Here is a 21,660-nt window from a genome sequence, read left to right as displayed (position 1 = left end):
CAATCCAGCAGAGGGGCCACTGAAGGGCAGGCCTGAAAGTCCTGGTCTGCAAAGACCTGACAAAACAATAGACCTCTGATTTTATGACCAGAACCAGGCTGTGTAAAAGGGAGAGAAACCCAGCCACATAGTGAATCAAAAATTTATTAATTGCACAAGGGCCATGAATTAAAGAATTTCAAGCTTTTATGGCAGAAACAGGATGGTATCACCTCCTTGGTGGAAATTTGGCAACTTTTCTTTAACACCAAGACCAAGATTTGGTGCAGCCAAAAGTGCTCGAGGCTGGCATTTGAAATGTTGTGGAAAGGTAATGCCAGTATTCATTATATCTGGGTCTGTGATCAAAAGGATGTGGCCTTAGCATACAGACCCACATAAGGACTTCTGTTTCAAAGACTGAGTGTTGTTTCTTCAAAGAACTAGCTCAGACCAGAAGATACTCAAAGCTCTTTTGCAGAGCTAACAATGGATACATAAACTGGCAAATTCTACCATGCTCAAAGAAGGGCATTTAAGACGTGGCAGTACTTAACATCAGGCCATATGAAAAGGATGGGAAAGTGGAGGAATTCAGGCTGTTTGGATTAGTAAAGGGCAGACAGAGATAAACTACTTAATATGCTGTCAAAACATTCAAAAGGCTGTCATATAGGTTGGATGGACTGTAATGTTTTCAGAGGTAGACCCAGGATCTTATCAGGGAAAAATATGGAGCTAAATCTAGCAAGGTGAGCATAGGTGCAATGTGGTACATTTAAATACAAGATTTGATTATTTCTAAATTCAAGAGGGGGCAGTAAAGCAGTATGTGTGAAAAGTATGGGGCTTTTCTCAACAGAAGGCTCTGTGTTAGTTGTGGGGTAATCTTGACACTAAGAAATATAAATATGATCTTAGGCTGTGTTAATGTATCAGTGCTTCCCAAGGCATATTCTATGGACCATTCATTCTGCAAACTATTAATAGGTTTTATGAAGGGAAAAGAATTTTAGGGCCCAATACATGTGGGAAAGGATAAATGAATCAGGGTTATTCAAGATTTTCAGGGCTTTACTGTGCTGACTGCACTGTGGATTTCCAAGAAAGGGATTAATATGAAGTACTTTCTCAATTTATTTCATTACAGATACCTTCTTTCCAATGAGTACATCATACTACAAGTCTCCAGCAGGACACATTTTGGGAAGCAGTATAACAAAGCTGCAGTATATAAGAAGAGAGGAATCATGATCCCTGCTTTTTCGGTCAGACTCCAACTGGGTTGTGTTATGAAAGTTGGGTGCCATGATTTCAGAAAGGAGAACAGAGAGGAGACTAATCAAGATGATGTCGAACTTCTCCAGGCTGGTAAACAAGCCACATCAGAAGTGGCTAAGAGAACAGAGGCTATTTGGCCTGGAGGAGAGGAGACCCAGGAAAGAGAAGATAAATGGTCTTCAAATATCTGAAGGCTTGTCATGTAGACCTAGGATGGACGGACAGGGAAATACACTTCAGATCATTCTTAGGATCAATTTCTAGTCTTTAAAATTGTTCCAAAGGTTCCAAATTTCAAAACTGGTCCATATGTTCAGACATTAGCAGTTCCAAAATGGTTGCTCTGGGAAAGGCTGTGCATCTCCAGGGAGGCTGGCATATCAACTGGGATGACCATCCTGGGAAATGCTGCTCAGAGGAGTTAGTAGAGGATGAATACTTGGATCTGAAGATATCTTCCTTCCGCTGAAATTCCACGATTAACTTGGGTCTCTTCTTGCCTCAACATTTTTCACCTTGGCAAAGTAATGATAGATTTTCTTTCCTTATCTAATCTCTGATTTTTTTTCCCATTTATGAGCTAAATGTTATCATTTGGGGGATCAACAGCACAGTTACATGATTAACTGTAAAGAAAAATTCGCAAGGCAATACTCACATCAAAAATTTTCTTGACCACTTCTGTCTGGATTTTATCAAAAAGATTAAAGTCCTTCTCTTCCACCATCTTATCCCGATAAACCCAATTTGATTCATACACACAGAGCTTTACTAGGTCCTGTGTGGATTTTACACATTCCACTGAGGAAAAGAGAATGCCCTTTAAGGAGAATAGACAACAAAACAAAACAAACAAAACCATGAACAACAATTTAAAACTGCAACAGTTACAATTTATTGAAGCCAGTTATGTGAAAGGTCCTGGACTGGATGTTTCACCAGACAAAGCTCACTTACCCATCATGATGACCCTACAGAGTAATTTTTATTATATCCATTTTGTATAATGTGGAGATTGGGATTCAGAAAGACAGGAAGCATGCCCAAGGCATGCAGTAAAAGGCTTTAGTTCAAAACCACAAGGTTTTGAAACCAGGTGTGCCTGAAGTGAGAATCTGGAATTTTAACCACTACATTCTGAATCACCACAATAATGGGGGGAAAGGTGGCTTCTCTGCTGTATTTCAATTCTACGAGTGTCACTTTGAAAATGAGTCCTGGTGACAATCGCTTATGAAAAATTGATGACCAAGTGAGGAAATGAATATAGTTAACTTTTGCAGATCAGCAATCTATTTATTCATCTCTAGTAGGTTCTCCTTCCTATATACCACAGGGGTTGTTCCAGATATTTGCTATTCTTTTTGAATTTTTCTGTCACCTTCCTCTGTTGCTATTAGCTAATGTCTCAGCCTTCTCTTTCACTGACAAATGGAGACCTCCAAGATTAGCCCTTTGGCAACCTCAACAAATCCAGTAACTTCAAAGTCATCTATACCTGTTTGCCTTCATTGCCCTCATTCTTGTTTTAGAGGGAAAGTGGCCATTTGGTTGTTCCTCATTACTGACAGTAATAACCCTGCACACTTTCTGTACCTTCATGCCTTTTGCTTTGCTTGTTATGCTCACATTTCAATTTCTAGCTTAACTGATATGTCTTTGTTGAAGTCGTGCATGACATCACCTTTCCTGCCCAACAGCATTCCCTCTGATGCACCCCACATAACGATTTATGTATAAATCTCTATTACAGAAGAGCTATTAGTTCCTAAAATTATTTTTACTCACACAGGTCTCCATCTTCCAGGTCCTGGTGAGTGTCTCAAAGGACAGGGAAATTGAAAGACATAATTTGGATGTTATTTATTTTTATCATTGTATTACTAGTACCTAGCATGGTGCCCAACATATGCTAGATTCTCAACGAATGCTTGCTGAAAGAATGAACGGGTTGATATTGAAACCTTCAATTACCATAACATAGCAAGAACCTCCATCAGGATTTCTGCTTTTGGCAATGGCAGAGTAGCTGATCTCACCAACCCACTGAGGTCAACTACAGAAAACAGGAAATTTATTTTAAACCTTAATCATTTTAGAGGCATTAGAAAGTAACCAAGGCAGTTGGGGCTAAGATACCAGAGAGAAGAGGAGGAAGAAAAATGAACCCAAACTTTGACACCATTTTTTCTCTTCAGACATTTGCCAAATCATGAGCAGTAGCTTACAGTTTCAGAAACTGAGAAGACAGATACAAGTGAGAGATCAAGACACTGAGCAGAGTTTTCTCATCTCATGGAGAAGGGAGGATAAAAACTGGAGTTCAGTGATTACCAAGAAGGGGTCAGACCTACAACCCCAAGGGACCGCCTCCAAGGGTTACACACTAGGGGTATGAGTGAACACAGATCATTCAATCCTTACAGAAACTCATGCTCAGCTTCAATCTTCTCAATCCCTGGTAGCTGCTTGCCAGAAACAGAAGTATACAATCTATGAAGGAAAATAATGCCATCTCAACCCTCAAATTATCTGCACATTTAAAACCTCACAATGTCTGGCAATCAAGCAAAAATTACTGGGAATAACAGGAAATAGGACCAAAACCAAAGAAAAACTGACCCACAGGAGATCTAGGTCTTGGAATAATCAGACACAGACTTTAACTATGGTGAATATGACTACAAATTAGATGATAAGGTAAAGAATTTCAGAAAACTGGAACTTTAAAAATTAATCAAATGCAAAGCCTCAAATTAAAAATTACCCCAAGGTTACAGTAAATGAAAGTAAGAATATTTCAAATAGGGCTAACAGCAGAACAGACACAGCTGAAAAAAGAATTAGTGAATGGGAAGAGAGATTACCATAAAATATTCAGATTGAGTGGCAATGAGAAAAAATTTTAAAAAAGAAAAGAGCGTAAAGGACATAGGACAGAGTGAAAAGGTCTCAAAATGTGCTGGAAAACCAGAAAAAGAGAGAGAAGCAGAAGCAATATTTGAGGACACACTGGCTGTATCATCTCTAAAACTGAACACTGAACTAGATTCAAAAGTGCTACAAACACTAAGCAGGATAAATACAAAAAATAATGCCTTAATCATCTTAGGCATAAAAGTGAAAGTTTTGAAAAATCAAAGACAAAGAGTAAATCTCAAAATCAGGCAAGTGAAAAAATAAGTATGTGTACTTCAAAGGAACAATAAGACTTAGAGATTATTTATCAACTGAAACGATGGAAACCAGAAAACAATGAAATAACACCTTCAATGTGTAGAGCAAAAATAGCTGCCAACCTAGAATTCTAAACCTCCTCCCAAAATTCTTCCAAAAATGATAAATCAATATTTTTTAGTCAAATAAAAACTTAGAGATTCTTGTCTAGCAGATATAAACTAAATACTAAATGTGTTCTCCAGGCAGAATAAAAATGATTCCAAAAGGAAGAACAAATATTCAACAGGAATAAAGAGCAATGAGAAAAGTAATATGTGGGTAAATCTAAATAAACATAGACTTACTAGGACAAAAGTATTAGTGTATTGTGGGTTTTCAATATAAACTGAATTAAAAGAAATAACAATAGCACAAAAATTGGAGGGAGGTAAATTTTTCTAAGATCCTTACATTGTATGACAGTTGATACAAGTGTTAACATAAAAGAAAAGAGGATAAAATGATGCATTTGGTAACCATTAGGTGAATTACAAAAGAATGAACAGCTTGCTAAAAAAGGGAGAAAATAAAAAGAATTTTGTAAATATAAATTAGTTTGATAGAATATGAGAAGGAAGAAAACAGAATAAATAGGACATCTTGAAAACAAATAGTATAAAGTAGCCTAAATATATTATTATATAAAATAACATCAAATATAAATGCATTAAAAACATTTTAATTAGAAGACACTGATTTATTTTTAAATCATTAAATTTTTTTAAAATATTTTTTTAAAGTCCATCTGTATGCTGCCTATAGAGATATCCTTAAATAGGAAAATGTGGGATAAGAAGTTCCAAAATAATATAGCATGAAAATATTGACTAAAAGAATTAGTATGACTGGTTTGACTAAAAAATTAGTATGGAGTAGCCATACTAATACCATAGAAAGTTGACTTTAAAGCAAGGACCATTTTTAGAAATAAAGAAGTACATTTAATAAGAAGGAAAGGGTCAGTCCATAGGAAGATATACTCATTCTAAATTTGTGTGCATCTAACAACATTCCAAAATATATAAATATGTCAGAAATAAAAGGAGAAATTGACATGTCTATAGTTACAATGAGATATTAACATACCCTTCTTAGAAATGAACACAATAAGCAGACAAAAAAATATCAGTAAGGATATAGACAATTTAGACAACATGATTTACAAGTTTGACCTAACTGACCTATTGATAAAACTACACCCAACACATGCAAAATGCATTATTTTAAAAAGTGCACATTGTTTATATCTTGGGACATAAAGCCAATCTCAACAAACTTCAAAGGAATAAAATTATATTGAGCATATTTTCTGACAACAGTAGAACTAAGCTAGGCAGGCATCAATAAGAGAAAAATAACTAGAAAAATCTCTATATTTTGGAAAATAAAGCACTATATTTCAAAGTATCCCATAGATTACAGAAATATAGGGGAAATTAAGAAATATTATGAAGTAAATGATAATAATAATACAATGTATAAAATGCTTGCATAATGCAGCTAATGGTTTAATTACAGAGAAATTTTTGGCCTTCAAATGAGTGTTTTAGAAGAGATGAAAGGCTGACAGTTAATGGCCTAAGCAGCCATGCCAAGAAGTTAGAAAAAGAACAAACTAACCCCAAATCCAAAGTAAATAGAAAGAGATTGTAAAGAAAGGAACAAATATTAATAGCATAAAAAACAGATGTCAAATAGAGACAGTCAATAAAATAAAAAACCTAATTTTGGTATACTTCCCAGTTTCTTTGACAAGACCAGCACAACTGATAACTCCCTAGTAAGGCTGATAAAAGAGAAAAACAGAAAAACAGAAAAGGCACACATATATCAATATCCAGAATAAGAAAGAGGGTATAATATGAGATACTATAGATGATTAAAAGATAAAAACGGGATATGATCAATAATTTTATGCTGATAAATTAGAAATTGATGACATTGACATCTTACCACACTGATATATGAATAAACAGAAAATCTGAATTGTCTAGTAGGTATTAAACAAATTGAATTCATAATTTAATATGTTCCATAAAGAAAACTACAGAAAGTTTCATCAGTAAATTCTTCTGACACTTAAAGAAGGCACAATATAATGTTTTATAACAACTTCTTGAGAGTAGAAAAAGAGGGAACGCTTCCCAGTGTATTTTATGAGGACCTCATAACCTTAAAATATTGGAAGAAAAGTTATTACAGGACAATCTCATTAATATAAAAGCAAAAATTGAACAAAAATAGCAAATAGAATCCAACAAAATTTAAAACATTCAGCAGGTAGCAATTAAGTTGGGTGGATTATAGGAATGCAAGGCTGACCTAACATGAAAAAATAATAGTATAACATTGTATTTCCAGAAAAGGGGGAGAAAAAAAGCAATATAATTACTTCAACAGACACATAAAAATCATTTTTTAAGTTTCCACATATGTTTGTGATTAAAACAGTAAACTATAAACAGGAAATTTTTTAATCTGGCAAAGAGTATCCTCAAAAATCTGTAAGCATCATATTTAATGGTCAACTATTAAAAGCTTTTCCCCCCAAAATTTAGAATGCAATGAGATGCCACTCTCACTACTTCCCTTCAACATTGTACTGGCAGTTGTAGCCAGTACAATAGGAGAAGAAAAAGAAATTACAAGATTAAGGATCAGAAAGAAAGAAATTGTTATTATTATTATTTACCAATAACATGATTCTATATACAGGTGTATAATATTGAACAGAAGACACAAAAGAATATTTATCATATGATTCTATTCACATAAAGTCCAAAAATAGGCCAAAATAACTTATGTTAGAAATCCAGACAATATTTACCTCTGGGTGGAGGAGGAAAGAGGGAATGGAAGTAAGAAAAATCAGGAGCTTCAGCGATGATAGCAATGTTCTATTTCTTGATCTGAGTTGTGGTTACGTAGGTGTGATGGCTTTGTGATAATTAAACAAGCTGTATGCTTATGACTTGCATGCTTTTCTACTTGTATGTTGTACTTTAATGAAAGTTTATTTTAGAGAAAGAAATTACCTGAAGTCCCTTTGGCTCCACCATACATACATCTCAGCCCTTCTCTCCTTCCCAGCTCCCCTAGGTATCCGCCATGTATGAGATGCATGGGGCAGGAAGAAGCACCAGCCGGGAATCCTGATTCGAGGACTGTGTCTGACTGCGGGGTGTGCTGTCAGCTGGTTTATCAGCCTTCTTACCCCAATCACTCAGGCTGACTGACAATTAAAGGCAGAGTCAAAGTGAGCATGTCATGTGCGAAGACAGTTATGTGCAACACTGAGATGGGGATGGTTAATGATGGCTGCTGCTCAGAGCTCTGTCAAATTCTGTCCTGATGGGGACAGCACGAGCAAGTGCAGAGGAGGTCTGCATGACTGAGCCTTGGAGAAAGCTGGATGAAGAAAAGCAGCATGCCCCCTGGGCAGTGCCTGTCTCCCAGTGGGCATTCAACCATCCCCTTAGGCTCTTCTGTCAAGCCTGTAGACAAGAAGGCAGGGAGGGAGGGAAACACAGGAAGGCTGAGGTCAAGCTACGAGCTTGAAACCCCCTCTGGAAGAAAGGAGGCATGTGGTCCATGGAGGATGTGCTTTCCCACACTTGTGGCAGGTGGCTGACAGCTGGCAAGCTGCAGAGATGCCTGGCTGGGACATAGAGCCCAGGGTGTTGCCACTCAGCCTGCCTGGGTCAGGTAGAGAAATGGGGCCAGGGAAACAAGACTTACCCTCCCGGGCTTTCCAGTTCCTTCACTGGCTGGCTGGGTGTTTTAGGCAAGTCTGTATAATCTTTGTGGGTCTCTGCTTCTTTTTAACCGAGTTTATTCTTGGGAGGTATATGACTAGGAATGCTGCTCTGAGCCAAATCACATGTATTCTGAGACTTGACCTTGCTGTGGATTCAGTGGCTCCACCTTTAGAACCCTAAAGCCTTTCTGAGCACAGCTCTTGGATCTTTGAGCGAACATTTACTAGGCTTCTGCTCCTTATGACCAAGAGTCCTGGCTGGAACATGCAGGCCCTGAGTCCTCAGGTCTGAAGCTTTGCTGGTTTTAGGTTCCCCAGAGTCTGGGTAATGAATTGCACATACATGTGCTCCCTGCAGGGTCATGCTTCTCTCCCTGATCCTGTTGACCTTTCCCTACAGGTGTGGCCTCTGCTTGGTGTGAAAGGCATCCTTCACCCAATAATGGCTTGGTGCAATCTTGGGAGTGATCTCTCTGAAAAGTAGTTTCTGCAGATTCTTGTGGAGGATGAGAAAGTTGTGGCCTCTGCCGTGTGACGATGCTGTACCTGACCAAGAGGAAGAGAGGTCAGGGTCTGCTGCATTGCCCTCTGAGACTCTGACAGTGAAGGGCCAAGCAACTAGAAATGATGGGCAGAGATAGGCCATTACTATTCAGATGAGCAGCTGCAAGGATCTGAAATGACTTAGCCCTGGAAAAGAACTTGGATATTTTACAAGTGAGGCATCCCAAGGGCTGGCAGATGGTGTCTTAGAGATATTATGATATGGCTTCTTCAAGAAGCAGATCTATCCTGCATGATTTAGGGGACTTCTTTTTATCCCAAGAACAATAGGCATACCACCAGGGCCTGCAAAATAGCTTCAGCTTTGTCTTCTGTGTCATTTTCTTTCCTAGGTGTGCCGAAATCATTACATGACATTATCTCCAAGATGCTGAGCCCTCTCCAGCTGGAAGGAACCAACTCAGAAATGCATTCTGCTTACTGGGAAATAAGGTCATTAGCAAACAGAACTCTGTTTTGCTGAAGTCCTTCCTTACGGGGCCCATCTCACTCTGTTTACCTTTTTATGTTCATGCATCCATAGGAACTGAGCCCTTGCATAAGAGTTTGGCATTAACTACTATTTTACTAGAATGGAAGAAACCAGATCATTATTCAGCCATCTCAGCTGGCACAGACTGACCTACCTGAAAAATGTTGGCAAAGTCTCTGAGATTGAAGATGTAGTGGAATTTGATGGCTGTGGGGAGGAACGTGGTGGCAGTCTTCTGGTGGAAGTTAAGGATGAGGTCGATCAGTGGGGGGACGGACCTCTGCAGGGATGCTGGGAAGTTTCCAAGCTTTAGGTGGTGACTCAGGATGGTGCTCTAGATGGAGGACAGGGCGTCTGCTCCTGGAAAGGAGAGGATGAACACACTGAAATGGCACTGCACCGGGAAGAGAGGTATATGGAAGGACCCGGAGTCAGACATCTACCACAGAATAAAAATCACCGTCTCCAGATTTGGATAACACTATGAAGACTTCCTATAAGGCTTTGTATTCTACATACTGGTCACATTTCTCACCCTAAACCCAAGCTTAGGTTGAGCTAAAATGACTGGGGGAATAACGGGCTTTGGACCTTTGGTCAAAGACATCAGTATGGGGTAGTAAGAAGAGAACCTGAACTCAGAGAATGTGAGCCCAAATCTCAATGTTACTGAGTACCCACATGAGCTTGGGAGAGTCATTTAATCCCCCTGAAGTTTTCTTATCCTGAAGAATGAGTCATATCAGATGAACTTGATGACCCCTTTCAGCTTTAAAAGCTTCATAACTCTGGGTCCAGAAGTTTCTCCATCCCACTAGAAATACAAGTCAGCATCCTGTATGATTTACCACTTTAAGAAGCTGGACAGGGGAAGGGCCAATTATTACTTAAAATCAAGGGACATCTGCCCTGGTAAGGGAGTGTTTAGGACTCAGATACTGGCTACTCCCATACCTGAAGCCGTGGGTTGATGGTGAAGCTGCCTGCAGTGGGGTTCATGCAGGAAACATACTGTACATTCATGATCTCCTTTAGGCACAGCTTGTTACGGTCATACCTGGAACAGTCAGAAACCACAGGTCAGAGTTGTGTGAGGTCCCAGGCAGGTGAATGCCTTGTGAAGGTGTGGTGGGCTGTGCCCTATTATTCATGCACTTGAGTACATGAATGTCTTGGTCCATTGGTAGAGACTGAAAAGAGACAAGAGCCTGGGAAAAAATCCTGAGGGATCTAATATCTATGGAATAGCATAGGAAGAATAGACCATATGGATGGACCAAGAAAAATGGGAGGCAGAAATTCAGGGGTGTGTGGCACCTCAGAAAGCAAAGGAAGTCAGTATTTCCAAAAGGAGAGAGCCATCAGCCATGTCAAGTGCTGTCGAGAGAATAAGAAAGATAATGACCCACATCTGAGGTCTGTCAGACTTCACATAAAGACACAGTGAGCAGTTGGGCAAAACAGCTCAGTAAAGTTGAGGAAAACAGAAAGTAAATAATAGTGGGCCAGGGAGTGAGTGGGAGAGGAGGACATGAAAATAGCAGAGAAATTTGGTTATGTGGGGAGAGAGAGAACAGTAACTAGAAAATCATTTTCTGAACTCAATAGAGAAATTTAAGCAAGTTAAAATACTGGTGAGAAGGAGATAATCAGGAGAAAAGGGGGGCTAGATGATGGAGTGAGGATCTCAGGAGGTTGGAGAGAGTGGGGTTAACGTGCGGTGGACAGCTAAGCCTCAGGGCAGATGTGTCAGCAGGAGGGACAGAAAGATGCATGGGGGTGCAAGTAAGTTGTGCAAGCAAGAAATGGAGATGGCGTGTGTGATCATTCGTGGAGGTGGGTGGGAGGTTTGAGGCGAGAAGAGAAGATATGAAACCGACTTTTCTGAGAGTGGAGATGTGAACATACATAGGCAGTATGGGACAATCCCTGGGAAGTTTCTACTTCTCAGTTAAGATTTGCAGCCATGAATCTAAAAGAGGAGGCTTTTTTTCTGTGATGAGTGCCCTTGTACTGTTCACCATGTAAGAACTTAACTCACTATGTAAGAATTTGTTCACCATGTAAGAACTTGTTCGTTATGCTTCAGAAGATTGGAGACTGATGAGAATTAGGCTTGGGGTGGATTAATGATTGTGCATTGAGCATCGAGTCCCCTATACAGAATTTTATTGTTGTTAACAACCATTTGATCAATAAATATGAGAGATGCCCTCTCAAAACAAAAAAAAAGAGGAGGCTTTTTTCCTTACATGAGAGCCATGTATCTTCTCTGGCCAAACCTTTTATGTGGGTTTTAATGCCCTTTCTGAAAGAGCTTTCTAGAAAACAGAAACCTGTAAGGAATGCAGTTTGCCATGGGGATTCTCAGCTGGCACCAGAGATAAATTGAGGCTGGCAGCCCCAGCAGAATAGAATGGGCTTCAGCTCTGCCTTGGGCCTTTCCCACCCCCTCTGTGTGTGCTCTTACCGGTGGCCATAGTCCAGATGCTGCCTGATGACCATGTGTGGCTGCACAGTCCCATAGGCATCAACCTCGGGCATGTTCATGTCATCGATGAAATAGATAAGCTTCTTGTTGCCTGGGGGGCCATAATTTCTGCCAGCCTTCTTTTCTAGAGGCTTCTCCAGGATAGCTGAGGAAGAGAGTCAGTTAGTGAAACAAGGAAGTTCAAACCGCAGGTGCTAGTACCCAGCGAATATGGATGTCAAGGTCAAGCAATGGTGCAATGTGCTCAGGCTTGCCAATGATGGTGGCAGCTACTACTAGATTCAGGCACCCCACAGAACCAGAAGGAGAAGCTGGAAATTACCTGGCAGTAGCAGGGAAGTACTGGCCAGGTGTTGAACATCTTATTTTTGCACTGTTAGGTTTTTACAAACATTTATTATCTCATTGAATCCTTATAACATCACTGCAAGATTAGTATTATCATCCCAATATACAGATGAGGGAACTCGGACTTAGAAGAGTGACTTTTCTAAGATAGAGTCAGGAAACAAGTCCAAAGTAGTTAAATTTCAAAGCCTATGCTCCCGCTATCATACTTGTGGTCCCCAGTTTTCTTTGTTTATAGACTAGAACCGGAAGAGACCTTCATAGTCCCAATACTGGTACTCTACCCTCCAAAAATCTATAGATAGCCAGATCCTGGGTAGATCTGGCCTCTCTACCTTAGACAAGGATGAGCATGAGGCTGTGGCTCCCATCCCAGGGGTAGGTGGGGGCCCTCCTTCCCCTGTGATGTAAGAGGGATTATTGGATATGTCATAAAAGGTGTTCTCAAAGAGTTCACCTCCTGTGGTTCTCCTGCGGGGGAACAGAAACAACAGCCTCAGAGTAATTTCCCAGAAGCCTCCAAGTATCATGAAGGGCACTGCCCCACTGCCTGCAGGTTCTGAGGCCCGTCTATCAGGGCACCTCAGTACCTTCCTGGAGATGAAGTATAGACTCTCTTGAAAAGCTATTTCTTCAATTGTCCAGCCAGAGGAAAGAACCCAACAGCACCATTTTCCAGCCTGACAGGACTTGTTTAGAACAAACTTTTAAGTAATAGGGTGGATATATGTCTCTTTTCTTTCCAGTAAAGCAATTAAATATTTATGTATTACAAGAACCAACAGTTCCGATTACAGCTGGAAGTGCTAAGAACCATTTGATTTCTTCTCTTAAAAAACAAGTTTGTAAACAAGGAGAAAGTATCAATAGACATATGAAGGTGACAGATAGAAAGACAAGTTCCTTCAAGAAGCTTGAATATTCTAATTTTTCAGGTCCTGAGTTGAATTAAGTGCTTAAAATATGAATTAAATTTAAATTAAATTAGCATCCAATTAACATACACTATCAACCAATTAATCACCCAGCACCTTCTTCCCCCCTAAAGATATAACAACTCTATATGAGATCTGTCAAAATGAAATATAATTAATGGGCTGCCAAGGGCCTGTTCTGGGCAACAGTCCTTGTAGTAGGAAATTCTCTCCTTAGGAAGACTTGTTTCTCCTCCTCCCAAAGTGGTGATATTCAAGTCAACCCCTGGAATTAAGCAGACCCTGTAATTTGGGTTGATTAAACCTTTTGTGCTTCTAGGATTTTGAGAAGGAAAGCATGTCAGTTAGCAAGAAGTGGCCTTGGAATGCTCTGGATTATCTCAAAAGGATGATGTTAAGTACTCCCGAGAAAGAGAGCCCCCCCGGCCCTGGAAAAGGCATACACATTTTGATCCCTTCTTGGCCAAGCTTTGCTCCAAGTCGCATTTAGGATGGAATGGTAGCAAGTCCTTCCGTTTGTAGGCAGAACTGCAGGCACAGAAGTTTAAGTTTCAGCAAACATGCTGATGTTGAAGGCACTAAACACAGGAGACATAAAAGTATGTGACCTTCCCACCACAATCTGGGCTCTGCATTGTCATGTACACACCCTGGGAGTCAAGTCCACAGCCGGGTGCAGAGCTCATCTATACCATCTCACTGAATTTCTGCAGCATGGCATTTGGCCATGACTGCGTGGAGCAGCACCAGCTGCCCTCTCTTCGTATCTTCTTGCCATTCCTTCTGCACCATTTCATCACCATCCTACATTTGAAGAGTGACTTCATTTTCAAAGTGGGTTCTCATTTGTTACCTCATTTCACCATCTCCGCTGCTACCCTCCTTGTCCATTGTCACTCACCTGGTAAAGGAGACATCCTCCCTAACGGCTGTCCTGCTTCCCCGCCAGTAATCACTTCACCATATTCTCAAAGCACACTCAGGGGAATCTTTGTAAGATGGAAATCAGAATGTGCCAGAGTCAGCTCTCCAGTGGCATCACCCTCACTTAGCGCAAAGCCTATCTGGTTACATCTGCAGACCTTGCATCCATTTTCCCTTTCTTCTTCCCCCTCTGCACCCCTGCTCCAGCCATCCTGCTTCTAACACACTCGCTGCCTCAGGGCCTTGGCTCTGACTGTGTCCTCTGCCTGGAATCTTCTTCACCCAAGTGCCAGCACAGTTTGCTTGCTCACTTCCATCAGGCATTTATTTATTCAAATGTCATTTTCACAAAAACTCTTCCCTGATACTCTATGCTTCCCTCTACCTCCTATTCCCTGTCCCTGCTCCATTTTTCTCCACAACACTTATCACCACTTAATATCCTAGATATTTTAATTATTTGTCTTTTGTGTCATGTCAACCTTCCACACTATAAATGTCCTAAGGACAGGAATTTTTCTCTGTTTTTCTTATTGTCATAACTCCAGCACCTAGAACATTATCTAGCATATAGTAGGCTCCTCAAAAAACATGTATTAAGTGAATGAATGAATGAATTTTATTAGCATAACAAATCTCATGAATAGGCAAAGAAAGGTATATTATCCGTATTTTGTAATTAAGAAAATAGAAGCAAAGGCAGGTTAAATACCTTGCTGGAATTAGAACTCCTATCTACAGATACTGATTCCAACACTTATTTCATATCACTCAGGGAGAGAGCCCCTGTGAGTCCTCACATCCTGATCCCTCTCTAGGGTGTACCAACCATTCCAGTCCTCCTGATTCCTCCAGTCTCTGAACTTGAGAGCAGTGCATTCATTCATTCATCCATGCAAATGTTGACCGGCTCTGTATGGAGTACAGGATATGCATTTTATCAATGATCCCGCAGATGATGTCTATTGTGTATTACCAATACCTTTAAAAAATTCTTTTAACAAATGAGAAAACTGAAACTTAGAGAAAGTAAAGGATTTTATACAGGGTCATATAGCTAATGACTGGCAAAACCAGGATTTAAACCCAGGTTACCTCCTGTTACCACTACTACAAATTACTTCTTAAACATTATTATTTCATGGCTTCTGCCCTTGAGAAATCCCCAGTTTAGTTAAATTCAGTGCCTGACCATATTTTGACAAGAGTACATTAGCAATTAATCATGTCTTACTTTGTACCAACATGATTTGTATACCTGTGTTTTAACTATTTTCCTTCCATGTAGTCTAATCTTTCACTTGTTAAGACATTTCTGGTGTATTGGGAATTTGAAAAGTAAGGGCTTTGCATTTATTCTTTCAAAAAATAACATGTTTTGCATGATTACAAAAATAATACATATTCATTATTTAAAGATTAAAAAGCAGAGAAATCATAATGATGAACATAAAAATTGCCCATAATTTTATCACCTAGTAGTAAGTATTACTTCCAATATTTTGGTATATTTCATTCTACTCTATTTGCTCTGTTAGATTTTTCCTTTACAAAATCAGAATTATACTGCATTTTCTGCTTGTGAAAGTTTTCATTACACATATTATAAACATCTTTATATGATAATGTATATCCTCCTAAAACATGATTTTAATTGCTGCATTGCATTCCATAATTTGGAGATACCAAAATTTATGGAATGCTTTCTCTATTGTCTGAAATGTGTTGTTTTCAATTTCCTTATACTTTGAAACTCACTTCCCCCATTCCAAGCAGAGTTCTTGCCTACTAGCTGAGAAATATCTGATGATTTAATTTTGTGTCATCTGCTTTTTGGAAGACAATAAGGTAAGAAGAAGAGATCTGTCTATATGTAATAAAGGAAGCTCATTGCTCCTTCAAGGTTGAGAGTCTGGTCAGATCTTTCAAGGTGCCATCCAAGCTTAAACCTTTAATGATCAAGTTACAGAGATTTGTTTACACTCAGACACCTGAGCTCCTATCTAATTAGTGTAATTAAGCACTCAAATATTTGTTGAATTAACAATTTAAATTGCAGTTGAATGGTGAGAGAATTCAGAATTGTGGAGGCCATCGTCTCTGTCCCACTCTCTTTATGCCTTGACCTTTGCTTCTTCTGGTCTCTTTCTAAACTAGCCTGTCTATGGGCCATTGTGAATTTTTCATTTTAAAAATTACTTTTATTTCAAAAGGAATGAGAAGAGGCTTGAGGTATTTGAGTAGACATAAAACAGACAAAATATAGACTAAAAAGGGATACTATAGGGGAAGAAACTTGTTTGCACCAATAACCTAGAAGGACATAGTTACTATAACCAAATAAAAATGTATTGCACATCTCCCTTTCTGACCTGCCTACTTGAAAGCTCAGGACTCAATCTGTATTTAATTACATGCCAATCCAGATTACTGGCACAAATCTACCTCCACTTTCATATGAAAAAGTTTTCCCAGGCAGTAAGTTCTAAAAGGCATATATCAGGGATACTAACAAAGATAAATCAGGCTACAAGATGGGCATGGTCTTCAACTGAGATTTTACAGAAGATACAAAAGTAACTTAACATTAACTTTTATCACCCTAACTCTTAACAAAACCCAAGGACCAATCTTTGGCTGTAATCCATGGAGGGAATGAAAGCGAGGCAAGTGCGTCTGCGGAGCTCAGAGGAGGAGGAGAATGAGGACGGATCTCTGCCTCTAACCTGAGATGTCAGGTTTACTAATCTGTTCTTTGTGTAGCTGTTGGCAGGTAGTCAGTTGAAGTCTGAGTGTTTCAAAGAAGAACTGAAGGGGCTATTTTATTTCCTATCAAAGGGAAAGATAACCCTGTGCTCTAGGTATCAGACTAACAGAAGAAAGTTGGCATTCTACTATGGAAATTGAGATGCATGACTTACAGGTTTATCAGAGAGGAAGGCCACTAGAGTCCTATGAAATAAGAAGGTTGGTTATTGATACACTGTGTGACTTTAAAAGAAGTCACTTTACACCTCTGAACCTCATTTTCTAATCTTGTAAAAATGAGACTATCATCAGATCTGTGATGGTCACCATTTCCAGCTTTCTTCTCTTCAGTCACTTCCCAGCTGATGTGGCTGTGTGACACTGTTCTGAACAACAAGGCACAGACACAAAGCTATGGGGCTCCTGGAGAACTATCATCTCCTGACATGGGCACTAGCTCTCTCCTTTATCTTTCTATTTGGAATGCAGATGTGATGGCTGGAGCAGCACACATTCTGCCATCCATAGGGAGCAGCTAATAATAGATATTACAGCACTGATATCACTGAGCCATTGGTTTAGCACTAGCAACTGCCTACCTCAAGACTTTTTGTTGCATGAAAAAATTCTGTTTATGTCATTCTTGTCAGATTTTCTGCTGCTTGCAGTCAAAAGCATTACTAATACAGTGTCTCACTGGGTGGGGATGATTAAATGAACTGAAGGGGATAAAACCCTCAGCACAAGGTTTGGCACACTTCAAACATTAAATAAACCATGTGCTATCAACACTGGTGAGCAATGTCAATGCCTTGAAGCACAACCAACATTGTATTTAAAGAGTTCTGAATCTGTGTTTAGAAAGTACTCAATGGAACCCCAGTGCTGGATGTAGTGAAAGAGAGGAGAAGTGAAGGAGTAACTGCCTCCTTAATAAAAGAACATCTGATTTTGAGAAAAATGGCTTTTGGTGGACTAGCAGGATGAATTAGCTGCAAAATATGCCCCTGAAGCCCTCAATGAATGGACCTACTGCGGGGTTATTGCTCATTTGAAAGTTGGAACATTTCTTCCAAAAACATTACTTTTGCTTTAGCACAGTTTATGTTAAACTCCTTCCAGCGAAAGGGGTTTGCTTGCTTCTTTTGTTTTGGCAGTTGGGACTTAGACATTATTAAAAAATATTTATAGGGTCTTAAGTTTGAGAAGGATCTTTAATAATAGTATAATAACAGTTTCCATTTACTCAGCACTTACTGTTTGCTGGGAGTCATTCTGAGTGTTCTATATATTTTACCCTGCTATTTAGGAATGAAAAGAATGAACTATTGATATACTCAACAACATGGATAAATCTCAAATCATGCTGTGTGAAAGAAGCCAGACAAAAAAAGGAGTGCATGTCATATGATTCCATTATATAAAATTCTAGAAAATGCAAGCTAACCCACTGTGACAGAAACAGATCAGTGTTGGCCTAGGCACGGGGGAGGGTGGAAGGACTGGGATGGAGGGAGGGATTAGCAAGAGACATGAGGAACTTCCAGAGGTGATGGTTATGTTCATTATTTTTATTATAGTGATTGCATCGTGGCTGTGTAAATATGTCAAAACTTATCAAGGTGTATCCTCTAATATGTACCATGTATTGTGTGTCGATTATAACTCAATAATGCTTTTTCTAAAGGGAAAACATTTAAAAAATTATGCTGCCTTTTAGTAGGAAATGGATAAAGGAGCTGTGATTTATTTACACAATGGAATCCTATGCAGCAATGAGAGTAATGAAGTAGATCTGCATGTATGAAAACAGTCAGTGATTTAAGAAGTTTCTAAAAAAGTTACAGTAAGATACATATTTAAAATTTAAATACACACAACAGTACTGTGTATCTGTATGGGTACCTATATGTACCCACAGTGTAAGTTTGGAATGATACACATCAACTTTGGTTACTGAGGAGCAAGAAGGAGGAATGGACGGGGGTGGGTGTTGGCTGCGATGCTAAGATCCATAGCAGAATGACAAAATTTTAACATCTGTGAAGTCTCGGTGGTGGATGCATGGACATCTGTTGTATTATTTTCTGTACTTTTCTGCATGCTTGAAATATTTCATAATTTTTTAAAAGTTTAAGTAATTCTCCTTCCTACTCTTAGCATCCAGTTCTCCATGCCACGACAACTGCTATTGTCAGTTGATTGTATGGCCTTCTGGAGATATACTAAATATATAGAAGCATAGATGTGTGAGTGTATATAGATGTAAATTTTTATGTATCTCTTTTTAAACAAGACACAATCTGGTGCTTACTATATACACTCTCCTGTATCTTGTTTCTCTCTCCAAAAAGCTTTGGAAATAGTTCCAACTCAATTCATACAGAATTTCTTCATTTTTGTAATAATGCTTAGGATTCCATCCTATGGAAAATTAGGCCAGTTTCCATCTTTTGCCATTACATATACATTATAAACACACATCTTGCACATCTGTCTAGGTGTACTATCTGCCATTTAAAGTGGACTGTACCACATCAAAGCTAATCTTTTCTTTATTACATAGGGTTTTAAGTACAAACAGCAATGAAAATGCTGGGCTGTAAAAAGCATGATGGGCTCACGATGTGGGTGGGACAGTTAGCCTCTCATCTAATGCCAGAGAAGCTACCCTCTGAGTTTCTGTATCTCCTTTTGTAAAAATTCTCTTTCCTCTTGGATACCAAGTCTCCAGCTCCCATTTTTCTGTTAGTTGCACCCTTTCTCTTACCATTTTGTTGCTTCTAAAATGTTTTAGGCTAACAAGTCAGATAAACAAAGTTGTTTGGACTGTGACTAAAGTAAGAGGCAGGAGATCCCAAGTAAAGGAATTCCGTGCTTTTCAGAGGTAAGGGCATGAGCTTTGCTACATGGACTTTGTGACATGGATGCTGGCTACCCTGGTGCTTTGGGTTACCCACCAATTCTAGTTAGTTCTGGAGAGGTGATGGTAGCAGACAGCTGCTTCATCCATCATCTAGTGTGAGAGGAGGGCTGGGACTGAGAGGCCACCAGGGAATTAACAAGAGACCGAGAGCACTGTGTTTTGGTGTATGTCTAGCTGTGGTAGGGAGTCAGTGTCCATCCTGGCTCTATTTGACAGCATTCTGTGACTGTTTTGAATAATTCTTTGTGTTCCAACAGGAAAGAAGGAGAAAATCCTCCAGCTGAGGGACCCAGAGTAAGAACAAGAGGTCTGAGCAGTGTAGAAGCTCATCCCCTTTTCCTTGGCTATGAAATTTTACTCTCTATTTGAAGTAGTCTTTGAATTATAAAATCAATGTAGGATTCTAGGAAAAAGACCCTCTAGAATACTCAAATAGTGCCACAAATAATAATATTAACATCAAATATTTATTTCACTTTCAAAGCATTTTCTTACCAGAGAGGTACCCTGGTGGTTAAGAGCACAGACTCTGAAGTCAGACTGTCTGGGTTCAAACCCTGGCTCCTCCACTTATGTGTGGCCTCAGGTAGTTTACTTAACTTCTCTGTGCCTTGGTTTTCTCATTTATAACATGGGGATGATGTAAGTACTTAACCTCACAGGTTTGTGCAAGATTAAGTGATTAAAAATTGTATAAAAGTCTAACCTCAGAGAAAAAAAAAAAGTCAAACCTCAGGTTAGCACCAGACACATACCTGATGGATGTTTGATAAATGCCAGTAATAATAATTATTATTATCATTATTATTTAGTGTAGCTGTACTAAGTAAACAGAGTAAATTAAGAATCGGAGTAAATAGGCAGAGCTGATAATCTGATCAGCCCTTGGAATCAAGCCTTGCAGATAGGTGTAGAGGTGTATGTTTCCATGAACAAGAAAGGGAAACTGTGTTAGGGAGACCCGGCGAGATCCAGCCAGGTGTGTGAAGCCTGCTCATGGTCATGGGTGGGCACTAACGTGACAGTGTGGGGCCATGAGGGATGGTTATGACATTGTGCAGCATGGTGGGGACTGAGGCCTCGTGGAGCAAAGAAGAAGCTAGCTGTTTACCAGAGCTGTCTCTTCCGAGCTGATTGCTAACACAGAGGGAATTTTGCGAGCTGATTGGTAAACACAGCCATTATTTGAAAAAATAAATTAGACAATCATACAATTAAGTAAATTGTATCCAAAACAAAGGTAATAACTATACAAAACTCATTACATCCAAATTAGTTTACCACATTTTACCATCATCTATACTCTTCAGGTTATTTTCATCTTTCATTATCATATCTGTAAAGTGTGGAGATATGATAACTGGGGCGCCACTGTGCATCTCTGACTCCATGTTCACTAACCACGTTCATTGCATCAGTAGCTTGCAACCAGTCATGGTGGGAGGATCTGCACTACGGAAGCTGGCAGACATACAGAGCAGGGCTTGGTCTGTTTTGTTATTGTGTAGACTTAAGAGATGCTGGAGACAAATGCTAATGCAGATTACTCTTTAAAGTGTGTCATACCTGTAGCTGTTTACATGGTGAAGAGCCCCACATTCTTCCTTCAGAAGATGCCCACATTGTGGACAAACCAGCCAAGTTCTGACCTGAGTCTTCACCCCCTTTGTCTTACTTGTTACCACCCATGGGGTAGCTAGAATCAATTGGTGGACTGAGACTGACCTGTGAAACATTTCCCAGCCCAGCAGGATGAAGCCCGGAGGCCAATGTGACAGCGAGGCGGGAGTCTGCTAACTGCTCTGGGATGCAGAAAGCAAAGGCAGTGCTGGGCCTCCCAGCCCCAGACCCCAATGCTGGGAGAGCTGGCAGGCAGTGCAGAAAGGAGGTGGAACTGACCTGCTCTCTCACTCCTGTGGGACCCGGTGGAGGGGGGCGAGCTCCAGTGACCCCGTATTGGTTGGCTTGAGTTCATGTGTGCAGGTGCCAAGGAAGGACCGGGGGACTGAAGCGGTC

General features: G+C 39.7%; 1 protein-coding gene across 1 annotated transcript in view; it reads right to left on the bottom strand.

Annotated features, from left to right (window-relative positions):
- Positions 1-21,660, bottom strand: part of LOC118931523 (dynein axonemal heavy chain 9-like) — a 287,535-nt gene that overhangs the window by 114,783 nt on the left and 151,092 nt on the right.

Source organism: Manis pentadactyla, chromosome 4 (assembly GCF_030020395.1).
Source record: "Manis pentadactyla isolate mManPen7 chromosome 4, mManPen7.hap1, whole genome shotgun sequence".
NCBI classification, from domain to species: Eukaryota; Metazoa; Chordata; class Mammalia; order Pholidota; family Manidae; genus Manis; species Manis pentadactyla.
Note: the sequence above shows the minus strand (reverse complement) of the source record. Positions and strands in the feature narration are given on the sequence as shown.